Genomic DNA, 24040 nt, shown 5'->3' with positions numbered 1-24040 from the left:
GTCAAACACTGGTACGATGAATACGACACTTCACCCCATATCCGTCTTGAGAAACATGCAACGCGACCGACCAACGTAAGGTCAGTCATTTTTAAAACTAAACACAGGGACGACTGCCCATTCGACCCCGTTAGTGCGACAGCTCAGGCATGGTTTAAAATTTTCCGATGGCTGTGGGTAAAGACACCTTACTATGCTGAGGCCCCGTTTTGGATCCGGGTATACAAAATAAATGGGACCCAGATGAAGAATTCAAAATAAAGGACATATTTCCCAATGGGAGGTTTATAACACTGGAGGACTTCAAAACAGGGATGGGGAAGGATCAGCTGATGATTCTGCAATTTTATAGAATGAGATTGGCCTTTAAGGCCCATTGGCCAACGTTCCCAGATGAACCCCCACCACACCCATGTCTATTGGCGCTTTCAACCCGGACGGGTACTAGCATATCGGGGCTATATACGACTGTGCAGACTTGTGCCCCAACTTTAAATGCAATGAAGGCTTCCTGGGAAGCAGATCTGGGTGAGGATATATGAGATAGACAATGGGAAAGGTACTGCGAAATGTCCAAAAAAGTATCCATGAATGCCGGCCTCCGGTTGATTCAGTTTAAGATGTTGAATAAACTACACTACACCCCCCAGAGGGTGGCGAGGTTTACAAACAATGGGTCTGGTACGTGTCCAAAGTGTGGGACAGACCGGGCTGACTCGATGCATATGTGTTGGAATTGTCCTAATGTGCTTGCTTTTTGGGGGGAAGTTGCGAATATCCTGGAGAAGGTGACCCAGATACCGGCAGACCTCGCACCTCGAAAATACTTATTTGGAGACATTGGTAAACAATCAGAGGTAACGAGGAGACTCTTTAATGTAACATGTGCAGTGGCGAAAAGGTGTATATTGCAAAAATGGAAGAGTGCACAGGCACCGAGAGTGAATCACTTCCTTACAGAATTGATGCATGTAAATGAATGTGAGGAACATTATATATTGACTATCCCGAAACCGAGTAAGCCGAAAGACATATGGGCCCGGTTTCGAATATATCTGAGTGAAGATAACTCGGACAGTGACAGCCCGGTAGGGCCAGCTGCTTCTACACATCAATAAACACTACTTGTGCTGTAGGGTAACTAATACTGAAAGTTAATGATTCCAGATATGCATTATATGTTGTTGTTGCAATGTCATGTACCACAATCGTTAAATAAAGTTTTAAAAAGAGATAAGGACGATCTCTTGAAGAAGCCACTGTGCCCCTCATTTGGGGTGGCTACAACAGGACCTGAGAAGAAATGCCAAGCAAAGGAGGGAAATGACTCAGTAACTGGCAAAGCCACCTCCTGGATCTGCAAAGGATGTCTTGTGATAATGAAGATTTCCACAGGATCTTCCCAGAGATGACCACATGGAAAAGAGTGGTCTGGTGGATGAGCAGGAAGTTGGCTTATATCCTGGTAATGAGAACCATTCCAGGAGCAGGCATATGAGGGAGCCAGGAAAAAGAAAAAGAGTGGAGGGGGCAAGGCAAGAGGTTCTGGGGATCGGACAGAAGTAGTAGAAAAGATACTAGGGCAGGTAAAATTAGAGGAGAGCTGGGCAAGGTAATGGAGGGCAAGCATCAGATGGCAGGGAATGACATACCTTCAGTTGTGGCGTGTTCTATCCCAGAAAGCTTCTGTAAAGAATCAAAGTCGCAGAAATGATGTCCCGTTTGGGAGGTAATCTTGATTGAAGACTAGACCACCAACAGTCGTTCCACACAGCTTCCCCGGCGAGCCTTCCAGTGATGCCACAGGGACCTAGCAGAATGGTGGAGGTGATACCTGAACCTGACAGTTTGTCCCCTCCCTCTGCCTGGAGGATCAGGATTTGAGGGATACAGCTGGTGAAAACAAGGCACTAGGCGAGGAGTATAAACATCAGAAGCTGGTTCCTAGTTATGTTCACTGATATGTTATCCATTACAATCCATGAGATACTGCAAGGACGTACGATGGTCGAAGGAATCACAAATCCTCTCCTCTTCATGCTCAGGAACACTACAAGACAGTATAGGTGGAGGGGGTGGTTTGTGCCTCCCAGAAAAAGGCTTTGGAACTGGCGTTAAAAGGGACGTGTAGAAAACCAGATGAATACTTTTCCAAGATGCTGGCAATGCCAGGCTGAAGGCAACACAATTGATCTTTTGTATTATCTGTTTGGAACGTGCCAATCGCCTGGGTAAATATCTTGCAGATAGCCACACATGATCTTCTATTTGGTAGTCAGGGCTGTCGTTACAATGTTTGTCTACTGCTCTCTTGGTTTGTTATGTGGTATATTTGATGTTGACCAGAGCCTTAGTATGGCCTATGCAGATATTGTTGTTAAGTTGTTTTATAGGTGGTACCTTGTCTTCTGGAGGCATGATGATAGGAAAGGATTTTGGGTGGCATCCATAGGTACAGAAAAAGTGACACATCTGTATGAAAGAATGGACGGAATTATAGGTGAATTCTGCTGTCAGAACAAAAACCACCCAATGTTCCTGAACTGTGGAAGAAAAACAATGTAGGTAGTGCTCCAAGGTTTGGTTAATTCTTTCTTGTTAGGAAATATTTCTCTTTTAGCAACTTTCTCTCCATTTCTATGGACCACCAAACTGTTTGCTTTTGATTTCTGAATCTGACCTGAACTTTACGCAGTGCGGTGAAACCTTCTGCTTCCCTGCACTGGCTTTTGCTCATTGTTATGGGGAAACTGACACGTCCTTCAGGCTGTCAGTACTGAGAACCATTATTTCCTTTAGTCTTTCAACTTTGTTCCCACTTGTTGGTAACATTTTATCATTCGGCAAAGTACCTTACAGTACCACGCATTGGCTCGTGATTGTGGCTAGTGTCTAACATGGCTGTGCCACAAAGTCTTTTGTCTGTTCCTTTGGCCATTTTGTCTCTTGACCTTCCTCTGCACTTCCAGGGCCGGGGCTTCCTTATTTGGGCATGCAGTTGCCTGCGAGAGCTGATTCTTTCGCGGCTCCCTGAAGGTCATGTGTGTGGGTACCCAGGAAGTGGGCTGGGACTGTCGGATCCCAATCCATATTACTGGTGCCAGGGTGTCTGCTGTGCACAGGTAGTGATCACGTTGCAAGGCAAAGGTAGTGGACTGTCCAGCTCAATCATTGGTTCCCATGCAGGAGTGTCGTTGTTTTGAGTTTCTACAGAATTTCACCATTCCAGCACCTTTGAGTTGCTAGATAGGAGGATGCGTCTAACCATAAGACTTGGGTGCCCCTGCGTCACTGTGACACAGTGATGGTCGCTGAAGGTGGGTTTCCCCGCTTTTCTTCCTGTGCCGAGACCTGCTGCATTGCAGTTTTCTTCGTTCTTCATCTGAAACAAGAGTAGCAGCTCCTGTCTCATACCAGACCTATGGCTGCACCCGCAGCACCTGAGCACCTGTGCACCTGGCACCGAACTGAGGGTGGGAAATCAAACCTCTGACCATCGCCTCTAGACCTGACAAGTCTGGACCAAAACCAAGCTAGGTGTTGTAGCCCTTTGTTCATCCAACACATTTACACATGAAGACACCAGTGGTCCCCGATTGTCACTCACCGTCTGGGATCAACAGGCACCCAAGTGGAAGTGAAGCTGAGTCCAGGTCTGGTCAGCTTGATTGAAGTGCCTGGGTTATTCCTTAACTCAGGCCTCTTCACCTGTGGGAGCTCTTTCTCTGGATGCACCTCTCTGCTGATAGCAGTAATAACCAGACAGAGATGTGGATCGAATGGAAGAGCGAGAAAACACACACCTTTTTACCCAAGCTGAAAAGGAAATTAGACAGTGGTTAATGAGAGTCAGGATCTCAGATCAAACACCCCAGCAGACTCTCTAATTACTCTGCTGATTTGAAGCATTCGGGGTTCGGGATAGAAGACTGATTGGTCTGGAGGCCAGGAGCCCTAAAAGAACAAGGTACTATGAACATATAGACTCTGACTACCCACAGAAGTAAGATTATACAGAGGTTCTTACCGCGTGGATTTAACACTGGACTGAATATGAGAATCTGGAGGTAAGGGTCAACAACAAACGAATGGTGTAAAACAAATAAATGGGAAGGCTCGTAGGGAAGGCTCACAAGGGTCGCTCTAGTGTCAAGATGGTGCGCTGCAGAGGAAACAGCAGAGCGTCCAGGAAGCGCACGTTGATGATGGTCCCAGTGAAGAGTCCAATGCTTGGAAGCAAAGAGGAAGAAGCAGTCCGTAACCAGAAAAAGGTTGTTCCACATCAAAGGCAGGTGAGTACAAGGCGGCAGGCAAAAGGCAGTCCGGAAAACAGGCAGATGTCGGTTTACAGCGTGATCAATCAGATTCAACGGTAGGCAGAAGAGGTCCGGAAAGAATAAGCTGAATCAGGAGTGGTATGGTATGGAGTAGAATGCAAGCTGTCGGAGTGAGCAAAATCAATTGGAAGCAGCAATCATTCTGCAAAAGCATCTTTTATGTGTACATTGGGGGCATGACCTCTCAAGCTCAACAGCTGATGCTACCACGTGACCGCCCCTGCGGGCAACGTGGCGTGGAAGCCTAGAGCAACGCCTTCCAAAGCATACTGCGGCTGAAGCCCGTCTCCAGGGCAACTGCCAACGCCAAAAGAATGGGGCAGACGAATTATAATGGCATGCAGTAAGAGGAACTTTAGTAGTCCGCCGAGGCCGCGAAAGGGGACGGGGCACGGGAACCGTAAAACCGATTGAACCACTGTTGGTGTGCATGCACGGGGCAGATCTTCCCATTGGTGGGCCGGGTGCGAACACTCGCCTGACTTTGGATATGAAGACGGGTCCTGCATTCATTCTAGAAAATAAGCAACAGATTCTAACAGATCTGCAGAAGGAACCAACTATCCTGAAGAGCCGATCAGAACAAAGGACGCTCCTAATACGCGCTGAAAAGGGCTGGCACCTGAATACCATTGTGGTCCCGGTGGAGACCTGCTTTGCGCTTGATCTCAGAAGACCAACGAAGGTGCTTAGAACCCTTGGAGTGGTGGGACCAATCACTCTCGATGCCTCCTGGCAACCCTGCAAGTGATCCCCTTTGGAAGTGTCCCTGGGCCTTTCAGTGGACTATACAGCTCAATCCTTGGTTGCCGTGCAGGAGCGTCGTCGTTTCGAGTTTCTACTGAATTTCTCCATGCAAGCACCTTTGGGTTGAGTGACAGGTGGCTGCGCCGAACCACGAGACTTGGGTGCCCTTGCGTCACTGTGCCACAGTGACGGTCACTGAAGGGAGTTTTCCCGCTTTCCTTCCGGTGCCCTGAGACCTGCTGCATTGGTGTTTTCTTCGTTCTTCATATGAATTAAGAGTAGCAGCTCCTGTCCCATACCAGACCTATGCCCACACCAACAGCGCCTGTGAAACTGGAACCAAACTTAGGGTGGGAAATCCCTGACGATCACCTCTAGACCGGCCAAGTCTGGACCAAAACAGAGCTGAAGGCTGTGAGCAGTAAAGTCACTTACCTGTGGCCATTTGTTCATCCAATGCATGTACGCATTGAAGGTTCTTTTGGCCGTCTCTTGGGCTTGGGAAGTATCCGCTCCCTAAAGCCCTCTGAAAGTCGAGAACAGCTTTGGTCACCGTAGCAGATCCTCACCTGACTTTTGGAACCCGTTTCACCCCTTCAGAATTCTTCCCCTAACTCTGCATCCTAAGAAGTATTTTCTGATCTTTACGCACAACTGAGTGCTTTTACCCACATATCGAACATTGAGCACAAGGCGCCATTCATTTTAGGGCTGGACTCAAAGTTAGGGTTGCCATCTCTGATGGTTGTCTGTGCTATAAAAGTTATTCACCCTTTTCCTTGGTATTGGTGGAGTTATTAACTTTCTCGCACTGACTCCAGTGAATGTTGTAAGGAACCCATGGTGGCAACAGCGAAGACAGACACAAGTGATCACAGTTCAAGGATGTTTATTAAACTGTATGCACGTTGGAAAAACACCTAATCTAAACCTAAATCTAAGATGGGAGCAAGCGTCGACCATCAAATGAAAAATAAGGCAGTCCTAGTGGCATTGCGTCAAATAAAAATGGCCTATACTAAGAAAAACCTATTGCCAATCCTTACAACTAATACAAAGAGGGTGTGGGAATCATTTTCAAGAAAAGAAAGAAGTGTTCACAAATAGTATGTCAGGATGCGGTAGCCTGGGACTCACTGCCCCACGTTTTAAACATGAGATAAGGTGAGATCTTGGAGCACAGTACACTCTCGAGCTTCCCCAGCACGAGATGACAGTTCTGCTTCAGTTATCAGGTTCTTCGATGGCCAAGTCTCCTTTACCAAAAGTCTCTTGCCTTCGAGGGCCTGATGTTTACGACAAATAAATACAAAGTTCCTTTCCACATATACTCGGGTGATGGATTAACCCCTGAGCCCCCCTCTTTTGGGTGCTGACTCTTCACAAATCGTATCCCACAAATCATATAATAATTCCTTCTCTCAATTGACTTTGGGTGATGGTTTCACCCCTGGATCTCCCTCGTTTGGGCTTGGACCCCTCTCGACTGTTAGCCTCCCTCCGCCGGGTTCACTATGGCTTTCAACAAAATGTTCCTCTATCATTTTCATACAATGTCTTTTCAACAGTTCGCTCTGAACCTCCCTTTCTCGGGTTAACTTGATCAGTGTGATAATGGCTCACCCCTGGTTCCCCCTCTTCTGGGCATTGACCCCTCTCAATTTCCTGCTTCCCTCCACCAGATTCACTATCGTTTTTCATTTTCACGATCTTCAATGTCTTCATAAACAGTTCCAGTGGACATCCCTCTGCCGGGTTCACCTTTGTCAACACACTGTTTCTTGGGACTTTAGACTTTGCCCCCTTTTTCGCCAGCCTCCCTCCACCAGGTTCACTTCTATACAACTTTTACCACAAAGGTTTTTCACTTTTGCTATCAATGTCTGCGGGATTCACTTCCCTTGCTTTTTCACGATGCGGGATTCACTTCCTGTGCTTTCGATGCGGGATTCAATTCCCTTGCTTTCTCTACAGTTCTTAGGTCAAAGGCTTTCGATTTTACAGGGATTTTACCAGACCTTCTGTCTGACCACTTTGACCTGTCTTGGTGGACCTCCTACAATCTTCTGGTATCTGTAGTTTTAACAATATGGAATAAACAAGGGTTTCTCAAGACAGCACCCACGTAGTACCGGACCTCTGTGCAGCTAGTCTTCCCTAACAATTTCACAGTCTGAGTTTCTCTCAATGTGCTACTTTGCGACTTTCATTCAACATAGCCCGTTTCTTATCGGTTTTCCCTTCGACTCACTGGCTGTGATGGAACGCTTGGCTTTCCTAGTATCTAGAGTAAAGGCCGGTACCACGGTAGCAGGAGGTTCACTCCCTCCTGCTTATCAGCGTAAGAACGCTCCGTGTACTGTCGACATCTGCTGCAACACACTTGGGCTATTATCCTTCTGCAGAGGTTTTGCAGGTCTACGTCGAAAAGGGCAAGGTTGTGTCTCTCCTTGTTAGCCTCTCGATATTCGCCGCTTTTCTCCTTCTTTTGAACTGCCGGGCCTGGATAGTTGACTCGTTGTGCGGTCTGCCCTGCTCGTACTGTGGTCTCTTGCTCCAACTTTTATCCCTGTGGGGAGAGTAAAGGGCCGTCAGGTGTGTGTGATTCTGGTTAATTGCCTGACTCTGCCTGACCCTTGGGTTGGGACATGTCAGGTACATAGTTTTATTAGTCCGTTGTCTGGGGGGTGCAAAAGTGTTTGTGTTGGAAAAAGAGGGTGATAGGATTTCCAGGTGTCCTACAGGGTCGGAAGGGAAAGAGGTGTTACACAGTATCATAACCCTCGTATTAGGGTTTGTGGTGATCTCGGAAGGGTAGGTTTTGTAGGGTTTATGAAATGAGTAGGAGGGTTTGTGAGAACTGTAGTTATTGGTTACATTCGACTGGGAAGTCGGAAAATGATAATCAGAGGGACGGGATTGGTAGGGTTTGTGCAGCAAACAGGAATAACCGGGGTCGTGAAATCAACAAAGGGGATCATGGGAACGGTAGTGTTTTGCCTGAGCAGGTTGGGAGTGCAGGAAAAAATCATCAGAGGGATATGGAGAAGAATGTCCAGGAAGGTTTGGGCAGGACGCAGGAAAAAAGGGATTCTGGGATAGATCATTTTTGGGTCCAAGCGGGTTGGATATCTTAGGGAGTTGGTTCTGTATGGAGGGGTCACTGGATCTGGGTAGGAGAGATTCAATGGGAGGAGGCGAGGCAGATGTATTGTAGCCTACAAAGGCCTCAGGGATTTCATCCTCCTTGTTCTTTCCCTCGGTATAGTACCTTGTCTCACCTGGGGAATTTCCCTGAGCATAACCCTGGGTTCCCTCATCCAGGTGATCCTCCTCTGTTCGTCTACCCCTATGTTTGGACTTTGAGAGAGCCGGTTCTTCCTTGGCCACCTGAATAAGGGATTCCTGAGATCTACTTGGGGGCATATCCTCAGGATTTTCACATACCATTCCCCTATGCTGGTTGGGCAGAGGTGTTTCACCGGGAGACTTCTCAGTGGAACATCCGATTGTCGGTCCAAGCTTTCCAGCATAGTTCCTGGAGGAGAATCATTTTCGGTTCCATAAGCACCTCAAAACCTTTCTCTTTGTGTCTGCTTTTTCTCCTCCTCTCCCTTGCTGATTTCCTGGCTGACACAGAAATTGCACTGGTCACCTGGCCACCCTCTGATCTCGGGCACAGGACTACTCCCCCGCCAGTCGCACTCCTGCACTGCCCTCCTGGCAAACCCTGCTCTTGGTGACTGTTTTCTGCATCCCTACGGTCCTGTAGTGATAAGCTGCTAGGCGCTTGCAGTAACCTGCATTTGCACTAACCCACTGAGCTATCTTGTGTGTATTAGAGCCTATTCGAAGCGTGGAGGAAAATGCTGACATCAACCAGGACTCTCAAACTGGGTGAGCCTGCATGCTTGCAAGGGGTTAATTGCAAAGGCCTTTTTTGAAGACATAAAACATCGTGCTTTAGCAAGAGGCTCCATGCAGTTCGTGGGAGCCAGGCATTGCTTTGCCCGTCTTCGCTCTGCAAGTCAGGTGCACTGATAAGACAAGAATGCAAAGAAACAGTGCCCGAAGCCTGGGAGCCAAGACTGGCTGTTTCCAGTCTTGTAACTTTCCAAGCAAAAAACATGTTTACTGCCAGGAGGGAAGAGCCTAGAAGCTTCTCGAAGAGCTGACACGTCATGATGATTGACGTGCAGCTCCTAATAAGAGAACTATACTTGGACCAGGGAGGGGGGACTCATCCTGGACTGTTGGAAAGACGTGCGTATCAAGGACAGTGCCTGGACGACCAGCTGTGCGCTATCAGGGCCGAGGCTCCTAACATCACATCCCTGCTCTGGTGTAGGACTGTGGGGGCTTGGCCAGTCCTCCCCTCCTCTGCTGAGGAGTGCCGGGCACCAGATAGCGGCGAGGGTCCTGGATGTGATCAGATCGTATCTTCATCTACATTTCATTAGGAGCGTAAGACCAAATAATTGCATATTCATCTGTGATTGATAATTGGCATTATATAGCTTGCACTCTCTATTTCCACATTATTATAAATTGCTGCTTAGTTTTCATTAGTCATTGTAGATAATAAATGCAAGCATCATATTCTGTGTGATTGGCTTTTTTCCAGACTGAGTTCATCGTGCTTCTTAAACCTTATTTGTGTGGGAAGGTAATTAGGAGTGATTTACTTTGCACAAAGGGCTGGATCCCAGGGAGGTGCGGGTACTGTTTATCACTACATTTGGCGCTGTGAGTCAGGGTTTTCGAGCACGATGCCCTTCTGGAAAAGAAATACAAAAGATGAATGCAATGGGGAAGATAGTGCACTCTGTCACATTCCAGGATGGCCGGCATCAAATGCTTGGTCGGGTGTGGCAGATATTTTGCATCGGTACTCGGCACCGATGGCATGGGACATGCTTGAAAATGATGTTTCCCCGGCGGTAATTAGTAAGTGCTTGGAGAGTTTACCGCTTGAGAAATGCAGAAAGGAGCTCAAGGCAGCAGGAAATATAGGCTGGTTATTCCTGCAGGCGCTCAGAAAGGTGCATGAGAATGAATTGCTTAAAGATGCTAAAATTAGTAAATTAACAGACGAGATATCCCTGCTCCAAGAGCAACAAATTATTATGAGAGAGACCCTTGAATCGTCCGTTAAACGGGCTGATCAGATGGAGGACAGGTGTGCCTCTTTAGCTGTGCGTGTAGCCACGCACAAGCGCAGACAGCAGCGGGGCAATCCATCAAAGATAAGGATTCGCGCGCTAATTAGGAAAGATAACTGGGACCCAAATTTATGGTCGGGTGAAGTCAGTGATAGTGAAACTGAGCAAGCACATGACTGGAATGAGTCTGTTGAGATTAGACTTGCTGAATTAAATTGGTCTGATGGAGAAGAGCTGGAATGTGTTCCAGAGAAATGTGTTTATCCAGCACGGCCATTAATCACTAACAAATCAAAGGGCCAAGCTGGCGGTGCAAATATTCAAAATACAAGGATTGTCCGTGATTATACACAGACAGAGCTTTTAGAGATTGCTAAGTTATTTAGACAGAAGCTAGGTGAAGCACTTTTGACTTGGTTCCTTCGCATCTGGGACACGGGTGCCGATAGTATCTTCTTAACCCCAGAGGAACTGTTAAAGATGGGTTCACTCACTACTAATGTGATGTTGGGACAGATAGTGCGCGGTGCGCTCGGACAGCAAGGTTCTCATTCCTTGTTTAATTGGCTTCAGACTGCCCTAATGAATCTGTATGGGAGTCCAATGGATATGGAAGAGAGTTGGGGCTGTTGGCAGTCACTAACTGAAGCAACAAACCAGCTTAGAGAGATGGGTTTGCAGTGTGCACTGTACAGTGCAAATTTTGCAGGGCCTGACATGGAGTTGTTTACAGCTGGCATGCGCGCACGTTTGTTAAGAAATGCACCGAGTCACATGAAGGGCGCATTGCTTTCATTGCTGGGTCCAGCGCAGGGCAAAGCCATTGGTGAAGTGGCACTTCTGTTAGGGCAACTAGAAGGGCTGGATGTACGCAAAGCAGCACGTCTAGTGGCTGCAAACAATGATTCAGAAAAAAAGCGTGGTAAAAATGTAAAGTATAAAGAGAAAGCTGATACTGTTGAGATCACACGCAAACAAATGTGGGTGGACCTGCTAAAGGCGGGAATTCCAAGAGATGAGATAGATGGTAAACCCACATCTGAGCTGCTTGAGAAATGGAAAAAAATTAAAAGACAGGGACGGGAAAAAACTAAGCCCTCTGCACCCTCTGAAGAGGAGGTGTTAAAGCCCAAAGTGCGAGCAAAGGGTTACCCTGATTTGGCAAAGAACAAGTGGGAGGTCCCAGACCCCATTTTTGATTGAAGGGCTGGCTCTGTCTTTGAGGTACGGTTAATAAAGAGAACTAGCCCCAGAGACAGACGCCCTTTTGTGCCACTTACCTTGTACTTGGATGAGAAAGTAAAACATGTTTTGGCTCTATTAGACACAGGAGCTGAGGTAACCATTCTGAATGGCAATCCCAGTAAATTGTCTGGTCCCAAAGTTTTGGTCAATGGTTATGGGGGAGCAGAAACTGTTGCAAAAGCCTTTAATGTAAAAATGTCAATTGGTGAGGGATTGCGTTTCACAGCAAATGTTTTGATTGCAGATATACCAGAGTACATCCTTGGCATGGATGTGTTGTTGGGCAAAAGTGTGACTACAGATTTAGGCGAATTTGTTTTTGGCAATCGAAAAATCCATGTGAGAGTTGTTAACCCTGTTGTGGTTGGGCATGCCAAATGGTCCCCCTTGCATTTACCTCCTCCTGCTGACCCAGTGTGTGTGAAGCAGTACCGGTTGCCAGGAGGACATAAAGAGATTGGTGAAACTATTGAGTCATTGGTGAAAGCTGGCATAATGAGGCCGGCAGTCAGTCCATTCAACTCGCCGATCTGGCCTGTCCGCCGCCCGGATGGGGCATGGCGTCTGACAATTGATTACCGCATTTTGAACAAGAAGGTGCCGCCCTTAGCTACGGCGGTGCCAGACATCATTACCCTGATTGAAAACCTTACGAGAGAAGTGGGTGAATGGCATGTGGTCCTTGACCTGGCCAATGCATTTTTCTCCATTGATATTGACACTGAATCACAAGACCAATTTGCTATCACTTGGGGAGACAGACAATTTACCTTTACTAAATTGCCCCAGGGGTATGTGCATAGTCCCACTCTGTGTCATGGATTGATTGCCAGAGACTTAAAGATGGTGCAATTGGATAATGTATTTATTGCTCATTACATTGATGACATCATGCTGACTAGTGTTGAGAAAGAACATGTAGAAAATGCTGCTGAAAAGTTGATCACACACATGCAAAATCGGGGGTGGGCCATAAATCCCAAAAAGGTACAGGGGCCTGCTCAAGAGGTGAAATTTCTAGGTGCAATCTGGTCTGGGTCAGTTAAGAAAATTCCCGACCCGGTAATTGATATGGTTCAGCAGATGGCTCCACCAGCAGATAAAAAAGAGGCACAAAGATTCATTGGGTTAATGGGGTTTTGGAGAAATCACATACCTCATTTAAGCCTGATACTGAAACCCATTTACAAAGTCACCAGAAAGAAACATGACTTTACATGGGGCCTAGAGCAACAGACTTCCTTCCAACAGGCTAAAGATGCATTGCAAAATTACATCACGCTGGGGCCCCTGACAAAAACTGATCCTTTTGAATTGGAAATTCTTGTCTACAATGACGTGGCTGTGTGGAGCTTGTGGCAAAAGCAAGGACATAAAAGAGTGCCACAGGGGTTCTGGTCAAGGAAACTCACAGATCCTATGACAAGATACACTCCTCTTGAGAAACAAGTTGCTGCAGTGTACTGGGCTCTAGTTGAAACTGAAAGAATCACAGGCGAGCAACCAGTGACAATTTGCACAGAAATTCCAATCATGGGCTGGGTGCGTGACACTGCTGCAAATGGGAAAAGTGGCAGAGCACAAGACGCCACTCATGTCAAATGGAAATGGTATTTACAGCAACGTGCAAAAGCTGGCCGCACAGGGGTTTCCAGACTGCAAGAACAAATGCTGGAGGCAGTAGATCTGGATGCGATGCCTGAACCAAACACCCATGTGGCGTTGCCAGAATCTCCCTTCAAAGTCGCACCAGCCTATGATACATTGACAGAAGAAGAACAAAAGTCTGCATGGTTCACGGACGGCACGGCAAAGTATGATAAAGGGCAAAGACACTGGCAAGCTGTCGCATTCCAGCCCCATCGAGAAACACTGCTAATGAGAGAAGGTGTGGGAGGATCAAGTCAGTATGCTGAACTGCAAGCAGTGGCCTCCGTGATTGAACAGGTGAAGGAAACAGAGACTGCATACATATACACAGACAGTTGGGCCACATATCAAGGCCTGACACATTGGGCACCGGCATGGAGAAGAGATGGTTGGCAAATCAAGAACACGCCGATCTGGGGAGGGCCAGACATCTGGGAAGAGATGTGGTGCAAAGGTGAGAGGTGCAAAATCTGCATTGGGCATGTCGATGCACACATGCCCCCTGACACCTCACTGGCTGCCCTGTTCAACAATGAAGTGGATCAAATGGCAAAGATTCGCCCAGTGACAACACCGCAAGAAGCTGAGGTGCTGCAAGGGATGGCGGATTGGGCACACCAAACCTCAGGGCATCTAGGGCAAACAGGAACTTATCAATGGGCAAAAAAGAGACAATTGCCCATTACCATGGATCAAGCCAGACAAGCTGCCTCCCAATGTTCCGTGTGCAGTGAAGTGAAGCACTACCCTCTGGAGAGGAAGCCACAAGGCCCTTTGAGAAGAGGTGAAAGAGCTGCTAGCGTATGGCAAGTTGACTACATTGGCCCTTTACCGCCCGAGAATGGAAAGCATTATGTGTTGACCATGGTAGACACATACTCTGGACTATTATTAGCTTATCCAGCCGCCCATGCAGATCAAAGGGCTACCTTGCAAGGCATGGAATACCTCATCAGACACTATGGCATCCCGGATGAAATCCAATCAGATCAAGGCAGCCATTTTGCTGGACACAATGTGCAAGACTGGGCACTAGAGCAAGGCATAAAGTGGACACTGCACATCAGCCGATACCCAGAATCCTCTGCTCTGGTGGAACGTAGCAATGGGCTGCTCAAGCAACAAATAAAGAAGCTGACTAAGACTCACACTCTCAAGGGGTGGTCCAAACATCTGGCACATGCACTGTTTGAACTGAACAATCGTCCACTGGGAAATCGCCAGACACCCTTTGTGAGACTGACAAGTGAGAAAGTGGAATCTACAAAGACTCTTGTTGTGTGGAAAACTGACAAAGAAGCTAAGCTGCCTGTACAAGCCACTGCAGGCAGCATTGGACTTGATCTATCTACCTGTGAAGATGGTGTTATACCGGCGGGGCAAACCAAATCCATCTCGCTGGGTATTGGCATCAAATTGCCGGCTGGCACTTATGGACGCATTGCTGCACGATCCAGCCTGGCAAAACAAGGCATTGACATATTAGGAGGTGTGATTGATCCTGATTATAGAGGGACTGTTTCGGTACTTTTACATAATGCTGGTGCATCTGCAGTACCATTAACCAAATATGACCGAATTGCACAATTGATTTGTGAACAAGCAGTTGTCCCCCTAGTAGTAGAAAGCAAGCAATCTCCAGACACTACATTGAGGGGGGAAGGAGGCTTCGGTAGCACAGGAAAAAAGGTGTGGGTGCACCATCCTAACAAAAAGCCTGAGGCTGGGGAAGTGTTAAGTCAAGGTGTTGGAAGTACTTATGTTGTACTTTTGCATAATTCTGATGTGCCTGTTTATATTCCCGCTACTAGGCTCACACCACGAACGTAGAGCAGTATGAAGGGGATGGGACTTGCCTTGCTGTGGGTGCTCCTGGCCTGCCAAACCAACGCTTTCTCTGTAAAGAGTGGGTTATTGCAAGACACTACATGGACTCTGAGAATCGCATGCACTACACCTGATGCTCCAGTCCTGCGTGATAACTACAACCGCACCGTAACCTGTGAGAAAAGTGTTACAAATGAGTATCCACATGGAACTGCAAGAGTTCTAGATTGGCACATTGTTGGACACCTTTTATCACTAACTCATATGACTGGCGCCTACGAGATTTTAGGTCCAAAAGTTTCAGTGAATGGATCAAATAATTTGTTTGATGTTTCATGTTTCTTTTGTCCCAAGAACTGCAACGAGTGTACTCGCCAAGATTTTCTGGACTATAACTTAGCCACATGTTCTTCATATAATTGTACGTTGAAACAGCCTATACCAGATGGTAGTATGGTGTTTGTATCAAAAACCAATATTGTACTTGGTAGGCATCCCACTTGGAGGATGGTGTTTTTCAAATCTCACAAAGAGGAGTTGGTAAAACTGCTAGATTTTCCAATAGTAAGACAACATTTAAATTGCAGACATGTGATGCACGCTTCCATTATTTCAGAGGTACACTTAGACATAGACTTGTCACGGGGCAATGTCTCCTTAGTACTACCAAGCTGCTATAAATGGAGTCAATTTCTATGGCCCATCACCAAATTGCGCGTAGCTAGGGGTTTAGATTCCTTGATTGCGGGTGCAGCGGGAGTGGGAACGGGGGCTTTAAATGCTTTTGACATAGAAACTGTGCGCAACAAGTTAGCCACTATGGGTTCTGATGCCAGCGGCGCTATAAAACTTCTGGCTCAGTGGGGCCCATTGATAAGTCCTACCCTGCGCAACACTGCTACAAGTATTGGCAACCATTGGAAGTGGCAGAATTTCAGCTATGAAGACATTTTCTCTGCCATAGGACAGGTCAACAAAACTGCTAAAGACACACGATGTATTTTATGGCAAACTTTGCTAAATCAGCAGGTGTTAGCTTTCCGCTCCGAATGGGGGCGACTATCTTCAACCCACTGGCACACAGAGCTACAGTTACCAGCAGACATATGGATTAAGCCGCTTGCTTTTGATTGCATGAATAACACCTGCCATGCGTTAATGCAAGTGAGTAGGACCGCTTATGCTCTAGAAATATGGTGCCCTTTTATAGTACTGCCTATGAAAATCAATGGTTCCTGGTGGGTTCCGCAAATACGAGGGGAATGGTTAGACAGCCAAAACTACACCATCCACAGTCACACCTGCATGCCCTGGGATCAGGGGTGGGTGTGTCCCCTAACTGGGAGGGTTCCGGACCCATGTATACATCCCGTAGCAGGGGAGTGCACCTGGATGCAATACCACATAAATGGGACTGACATCTTTCAGATAGATCAGCATACAGCTTGCGTAGTTACTAATCATTCCTTGCTTATTAACAATTATAGGTTATTAGGGAATCCTCAAGTATTTTGTGTAGATCAAGTTGTGACTATCCTAGACATTGTTACTCATACCCTATATTCTCTAACCCAGTGGTCTCACACTACTCTGCATGCTGAGCTCACGCATTTGCTTAACTGGACTCTATCCTATGGAGTGATTACTGCCCGGCTTCAAGCTATTAGACAATTTGCTCAAACTGCTTGGAAAGATTTCCAGACGCTAGCTACCTCAGTTATTTCTGCAGAGTACAAGCTAATAATAGACAGAAACCAATTAATCAAAACTGCTGACCATCTGCAATCTGTTACTACTCACCACTGGTGGGATATATTCACTGGATGGTCTCCCTCCTCCACTAAACTGCTTAATATAATACTGCACCCATTGCTGTGGTTGCTGATTTCCCTAATATTCATACTTATCGTCTTCATTGGACTCTTGCGCAGAATGTCTTTCCTTTATACTAGAATGTCTGCGCTAGAGAAACGCTTAATTGGCCTACAGCACACTGTGCATGCTTCCAGATCATGGAACTGAGTCAGCATTTTCAGGCCTCACTTCGAAAGGGGTGGAATGTAGTGATAAGCTGCTAGGCGCTTGCAGTAACCTGCATTTGCACTAACCCACTGAGCTATCTTGTGTGTATTAGAGCCTATTCGAAGCGTGGAGGAAAATGCTGACATCAACCAGGACTCTCAAACTGGGTGAGCCTGCATGCTTGCAAGGGGTTAATTGCAAAGGCCTTTTTTGAAGACATAAAACATCGTGCTTTAGCAAGAGGCTCCATGCAGTTCGTGGGAGCCAGGCATTGCTTTGCCCGTCTTCGCTCTGCAAGTCAGGTGCACTGATAAGACAAGAATGCAAAGAAACAGTGCCCGAAGCCTGGGAGCCAAGACTGGCTGTTTCCAGTCTTGTAACTTTCCAAGCAAAAAACATGTTTACTGCCAGGAGGGAAGAGCCTAGAAGCTTCTCGAAGAGCTGACACGTCATGATGATTGACGTGCAGCTCCTAATAAGAGAACTATACTTGGACCAGGGAGGGGGGACTCATCCTGGACTGTTGGAAAGACGTGCGTATCAAGGACAGTGCCTGGACGACCAGCTGTGCGCTATCAGGGCCGAGGCTCCTAACATCACATCCCTGCTCTGGTGTAGGACTGTGGGGGCTTGGCCAGTCCTCCCCTCCTCTGCTGAGGAGTGCCGGGCACCAGATAGCGGCGAGGGTCCTGGATGTGATCAGATCGTATCTTCATCTACATTTCATTAGGAGCGTAAGACCAAATAATTGCATATTCATCTGTGATTGATAATTGGCATTATATAGCTTGCACTCTCTATTTCCACATTATTATAAATTGCTGCTTAGTTTTCATTAGTCATTGTAGATAATAAATGCAAGCATCATATTCTGTGTGATTGGCTTTTTTCCAGACTGAGTTCATCGTGCTTCTTAAACCTTATTTGTGTGGGAAGGTAATTAGGAGTGATTTACTTTGCACAAAGGGCTGGATCCCAGGGAGGTGCGGGTACTGTTTATCACTACAGGTCCCACTTCCAGCACTTGACACCGGACGGCCGCACTTACCCTCTCACTTGCCACCTGCTGGCAGTACTTTTACTTATTGTTTATTTATTGTCTTATCCCATGTACTGCACTGTCCTCTCCCCTTTCCACCCCGCACTTCTCCCCTTCCCCTTCTCATGCACTTACGCGATCTGAATGACACCTGGCCTAGTCGGATCGTTGTCTGTCTTCCCTCTGTTCCCCCTCTCTTGCCTTGTCACGCCGTGACACACTTGTGTATAGGCGCGTTATAAATGTCATATCATATCATATCATATCATATCATATCATAACCCGGGTTGGTCGTCCCCTCGAATATCCAAAGATTATTATGGCTGGGGTTTTCCATCCTTGTCTGGTTGTTCGGATTTTACGAAGGAGATGGTTTTAGGAATACTTTCACTTCCTTTTCTCTCTCTAGATGTTGTCCCTCCTGGTTAATATATGGTTCTTCTTGCATATTCTCATTTGGGTTTCTCCCCTTCCCTGTCCCTGGCTCGTCCTCTACTTTTCCCTTTAAGGGATAAGGATGGGGTTCTAGGGTTTTATTTACTGTAGAAGGGATCTCTAGGTTTCTTCCTAAGGCTTTCTCAAGTGATATTTCCCTTAAGGTCTGACATAGGAGGTTCTCTCTGTGTAGTCTCCACAGGGTTTCATATGCCAGGATCCATATTCGAACTCCCCTATAGATTTTTACTGGGCTTGTCGAAAGGTTCAGAAAAATGAAGGTTAATTCATCTTCATGGGAAATAGGTAACATTTTTACCTTACCTTCTTTACAAGGCAAAATAAAAAAGACCAACCCAAGGTATATTTCACTCTTATCTGCAAAGAGATTAGAGCCTTGTCTCTTCCTGGTAGAAAATTATCCTGTGGGAAAAGAAGATAGGTGTTGCCCTCAACATCCTTTCGGATGGGTGACATGGCTTGGGAAGTAAGGGGAAGAAATTGGACTCCTGTTCTCTGTTCCAAGCCCTGGAAGGGCGGTGACACGCTCTCCATGGGTTTCTCCCCATCGATGGAAAAAAGGGTCTGATAGGGTTTGCTTCTTAACTCCAAGATCTCTGAGGATAGGACATGTAACTCTCTATTTGGATTCTCTACATGTAAGTGGGCCCTCCAACTTTCATCAATTAGATAATATGCCACTACTAACACCATATGTAAGGAACTCATGGTGGCAACAGTAAAGACAGACACAAGTGATCACAGTTCAAGGGTGTTTTTTAAACTGTATGCAGGTTGGAAAAATGCCTAATCACAACCTAGATCTGGGAAATGTCAACATGCACATAAATTACAATTATTTGAGTGTTCTTGGAACTTTATCTTTTTTATGCAACTTTTGTTCACTGTTTGGTTAGTATTTCTCAGCCTCTGAAACACTTTTTCTTTTACCTGCAGAAGGGAGACTGTACTTTGAAAACATGTGCACAGTTGAATTCTCCATGCGTGCGCAATTAGTGTTCATTGTTTCTTCAAACCCGAAAAGGCTTGTCTTTAAATTGAGCCGGTGCTGCTCCTCTGCAATACTACCACGAAGTGCTGACCTCTCAGCGCATGTGCAGAGTAACGTGATGGTGCTCCAAGGCCTGAAGAGGTCTATCTCGCACTACGCCTGCACCGCTCCTTTTCAATTCTGCCCCTGGAACACAGCGTGCCCTTCCTAAATCTGTGGATACATCCCCTGAGATTTTTGCTAGAGACATAGTCGCTATCTCATTCTGACTCATGCATTCTGTCTCTCGACAATGACTCCCTCTCAACTATGAAGACATATATCTTCCTTGGGCTTACCCTATCACCTCAATGCTGATGACATTCAGATCATTTCTCCTTTACCTCCTTCACCCCAGCCATCTCAGAACAGATTACTAACTTTGATGAATCAAGGGAATTTGTCCCTTCACCCCCCCCCCCCCCCTCCGTGAGGCTAGGGGGGTTAGCCCTCTCCGCAAAACCCTCCATAGGTGTCGAGGTGTCGAGGCAAGTGGGACCTCCCTGGGAGAGACTCCCCCTTTGGGGACAAAGTCTGCCGTTCCTGTGAGGAACTCCATGATACACCCCACATGATGGCATAGATGGGACTATCTAATACACACAATAAAAATACAAGTTTCAAGACTGGGATGAAGAGAAAGTGAATTTATGCCATTACCAGAAAGAAAGAGAAGTTGTCTCTTCCAAACAAAATCTCCAATTAACTGCAATGAGTATGCTGAAGAGGGAGGACACACCAATGGAAGATGATAGAGAGCGGGAGCGAGGGGAAGGCAAACAGAGACAGGGGAAGCCCTGTGTGAGTAGAATACCTGGAGGAGGCAGAGCTGAAGCAGACCATAGAGGTTAAGAAATGCTTCAAGCAGGAGAAGGAAACACTGGAAGCCCAGCGTGTACGAGAACCCAGGAGCCGAGATGGCTGGAGCGGAAAGCTCTGTGGTGGCGTGACTATGAAGCAATCATGGTGGGCAGGTTGCCCCTTCAATGACGCCAACACCACCCTATGGAGGAAACAAGTAACAGTCTGGTTACCCACAACGGTATCGAGAAACTGAGAAGGAGAGAGAAACTCTGCCAAAGATGACGGCGTGGAAAGCGAACCAAGAAGCAAACGGAAGGAAGGAGAAGGTGCCAAGTATCTACAGGCACCAGAAATGTTCCCTTGCAATACTGAAGGTAACAGGGAGAACGGGAATACCAGGAAACCAAAAGGGACTTATTATAGAATCCGAGAAACTCGTTGCAGTACAAATTACGAAAGCGTGAAACCCAAGTTGATGAACTTGAACTGTCTTAATTTGCTAAAGAGACGCATAGAAACCCCAAAAAGCTAGAGAAATAGAATTGGAGTATCACTACCTTGGAAAGAGGGGAAAATAACCCATTATCCAAGAAACAGGGACATTATTACATGGAACCCCTTAGCCCCCGCACCCCTTGACCCCCATATATATGCTCACCATATATAATGTCGCCACAACCTTTTCCTGGAAACATCGTGTATGGTGGCAATATGTATGGGGACAATATTACCTGTTAGCCAATAAAGGTCATACCAGAAAAAGGTGAACTATACTTATTTGGAAAGCCAAAGCCCCAGAGGAGAAGGCACTATATAAGAATATTCAGAATCCTCTAATACAGAGCAGAGGATTCAGCCAAGGGCAAGGAAAATTCATACCAAAGAGGAAAGACTACCAGTCCCGTAAGGGAATTACAGGAACTGAACAGTGGATAACAAGAGACTATATAAAACTTGCATATTAAAAAGAACTCAAAAGCACAACCATCTGGAGAAGGGAGTCATTCTCCTAACCATAGTTGATTAAACTATTGGTAGAATCAGTTAGGGCTAGTTTTGGACAGCACACTTATTCCTTTTGGACATTCTCTGACGACTGACAAGCACCTTAGTTAGTAAACGAGTGTGATGAATCTGATGCGGTCATAACTCCTTCCCCAGAGGTAACCTCTCCTCATGTGGCCGGGGAATGGTAGTCGCTACCTGATCCTGACCCTTATGGGGGGTATATGAAGGAAGTCCAAATGGTGGAGGCGACTCTCAAGGGGTAACATGGCATCATCAGGTAAAGGCACATACCCCCCCCCCCTCTTTCCCCTTTAGGGATGTTTCCCTTTATCTCAGGCTTTTATGGCTTATTGTAACAGTTCCCTCCCATTACCCACAAAACGTAGTGATCACCGCTTCCAGTATCATGTGACGAGAAAACCAAGAACTGTCTAACATTTTCATGCATACGAGAATACCGGGGATAGGAGGCTGAATGGAGAAATGAGGATCCATGAGGCTGAGAAGTGCAGAGCGCCCTTTAGTGATTATGAGCGTGTGTCAGGTTCCGGGACATTTAAAAGACAGAACCTGAATGAAGGAAGAGAGCTACCTGGTGAAGCTGTGTCCCAGTGGCATCGACGAAGAGACTACCGAACCGCTGAGGAGAAGTCTGTGGAGCCAGCTGCTCCAGCGGAAAGCAGAAGGAGGAAGGCGGCAGGAGACAGTTTGATGCTCTGGGACTGCACCAGAAGAAGGCCAGTCTGGTTGGCGGCTGCGGGAAATGAAGAGCAGCACGTACACTGCTCGCACACGGAGAAGAATTCAGCAACCAAGCGGGAGCCATGAAGGATGTGGAAAACGGGGGGTTGGGAGGGGAGTCAGAGAGCCTGCGAGGTGAAGGTGGGATACCGAACTGCCGCTTCCCATTTACCAGGAGGAAACCAAAGAGCGCCACAGAAAGCTGGTCAGTCCAAAAGAGGGAGATTGGGACACCGGGGCGCTTCAGCAACGTACCAAAGAACATTAAAGGTCAGTGAAGTGAATGAAAGAGAATATGAGATTCCTTATTGCCGAAAGAGAACTAATAGGGGTGAATGTAGCAAAGTCAAGTTTGCAAGTGTGTAACATGAAGCACATGAAAGCCCTGACAAAGAAATATACCAGGCAAAAGATTGTGAGCAAAAGTTAAATTGAAGTAGAAAAGAACCTTGCCGGGAGTACACCAGGTATCCTATGAAATTGGGACTCACATCTAATTTGTGTTGAAAACAAGGTGGTGTATTTTGTGTGTTGACCAAAGAACTCCAAGGAGGATTTGTGCCCTTAGGAGTCTCTTGAAGACAAACCTTGGGGCAGGCAGCCACCCCGTGCGACTGTGAACCTTATCCAGTTAGAACTTTTGTGTTGGAGTACATATATATATAATGTATTTTGAACTTGAACATGTGTGCACCTTTCAGGACCAGAGACATCACCCTTACCACCTTAGTGTTACTTTTAGAATGTGAGGGTGAGGGCAGGATTTCGGACACAAGACAGTTTGCCTTGTACATCTTGACATTGGGCAGACCTTTAATTTTGGTTGAGGTAGGGAAGATACCTGCTAGAGTAGGGCCAGTGAGGCATTTTCCAACCCCTTTTTATTTGAATACACGTTAATGGCAACAAACTTAAGTCTTCTGTGTCTGTGTCTCCTTCCTGGTTCCTCACAGTAGGTAGGGAACACCCCATATCGATAGGGAAAGATAGGCTTAATTCTTATTCATTAGTAAACACATATTACAATGTCCTCATAATGTCCACGTCCTTCTTCTGACATGTCACATAACACACTGCAATCGGCCACTGGAAGGCTCCCTGTTGCCTCATGCTGAATGCTACAAAAATGAAAGTCACCTTCCTCTGGCTTCCAACACCATCCTTACCCTTCCCTCTGTTACCTTCTTCCAGCTAGACCTTCTTGCTTCCTAGTCCAAGGCTCGCAACCAATGGGTCCTCTTTGATAGCGACCCTGACTGAAACAATTCATTGCTAGCACAGCCTCTGCTGCTAGTATTAGCCATGTCAACATTCGGAAAATGTGTCAATTTCTTACTCACCATCCATGAAAACTCTAAGATCCACCCTTGTTTTTAGCAATCTCCACTACTGCTTGAGCCTACTTCTTTGCCTTACTCTCTCCTCCTTCCTCCCTCTATACAGTTGTCAATTTAACTACCTCTGCACTCTCTACAACCAACCCAGATCCTCCCCTACTTCTACCTGCTGGTTGGCTCCCAGGCAAAATCATTTGCTTTTCAAGTTCCTTCTCTTTGTCAACAAAGCTATCAATGGTCTTGCTCCTTAGTACCTATCTGATCATATCTCTAGCTACCCACCACATCATTCCATCTGCTCCTCCTCTGCACTGTACCGTACAGTCCCATGGCTCCTATGTGCCTCCTGTCACTTATGCTCTTCCTCCCTAACTCACCCCACTACATTGGAACCCACTGCCTATCAGAGTCAAAGCCAGCCCAACTGTTAGTCTCTCAAACACCCCACAGAACCCTCTCTACATGAACCCATCACTTCCCCCAGTGTTGCGTAATAATGTAATTGTGTGTATTTGTACAGTGCTAATTTTGAGACTTAAGAACATGTCCCTGTAGGTTAATATTACCTTTGTAAGCCACGTGTGTCTTATATTTTGTTTGTTTTGTCTGTGCTCTTCGTCCTACTTAGTTCATAA

General features: G+C 46.5%; 1 protein-coding gene across 1 annotated transcript in view; it reads right to left on the bottom strand.

Annotated features, from left to right (window-relative positions):
* Window positions 1–24040, bottom strand: part of DRC7 (dynein regulatory complex subunit 7) — an 862568-nt gene that overhangs the window by 179328 nt on the left and 659200 nt on the right. The gene's annotated exons all lie outside the window — the stretch shown is intronic.

This window comes from Ambystoma mexicanum, chromosome 1p (assembly GCF_040938575.1).
Source record: "Ambystoma mexicanum isolate Mex_15411 chromosome 1p, UKY_AmexF1_1, whole genome shotgun sequence".
NCBI classification, from domain to species: domain Eukaryota; kingdom Metazoa; phylum Chordata; class Amphibia; order Caudata; family Ambystomatidae; genus Ambystoma; species Ambystoma mexicanum.
The sequence above is the reverse complement of the archived record's forward strand: the minus strand, read 5'-3'. Positions and strand labels throughout refer to the sequence as shown.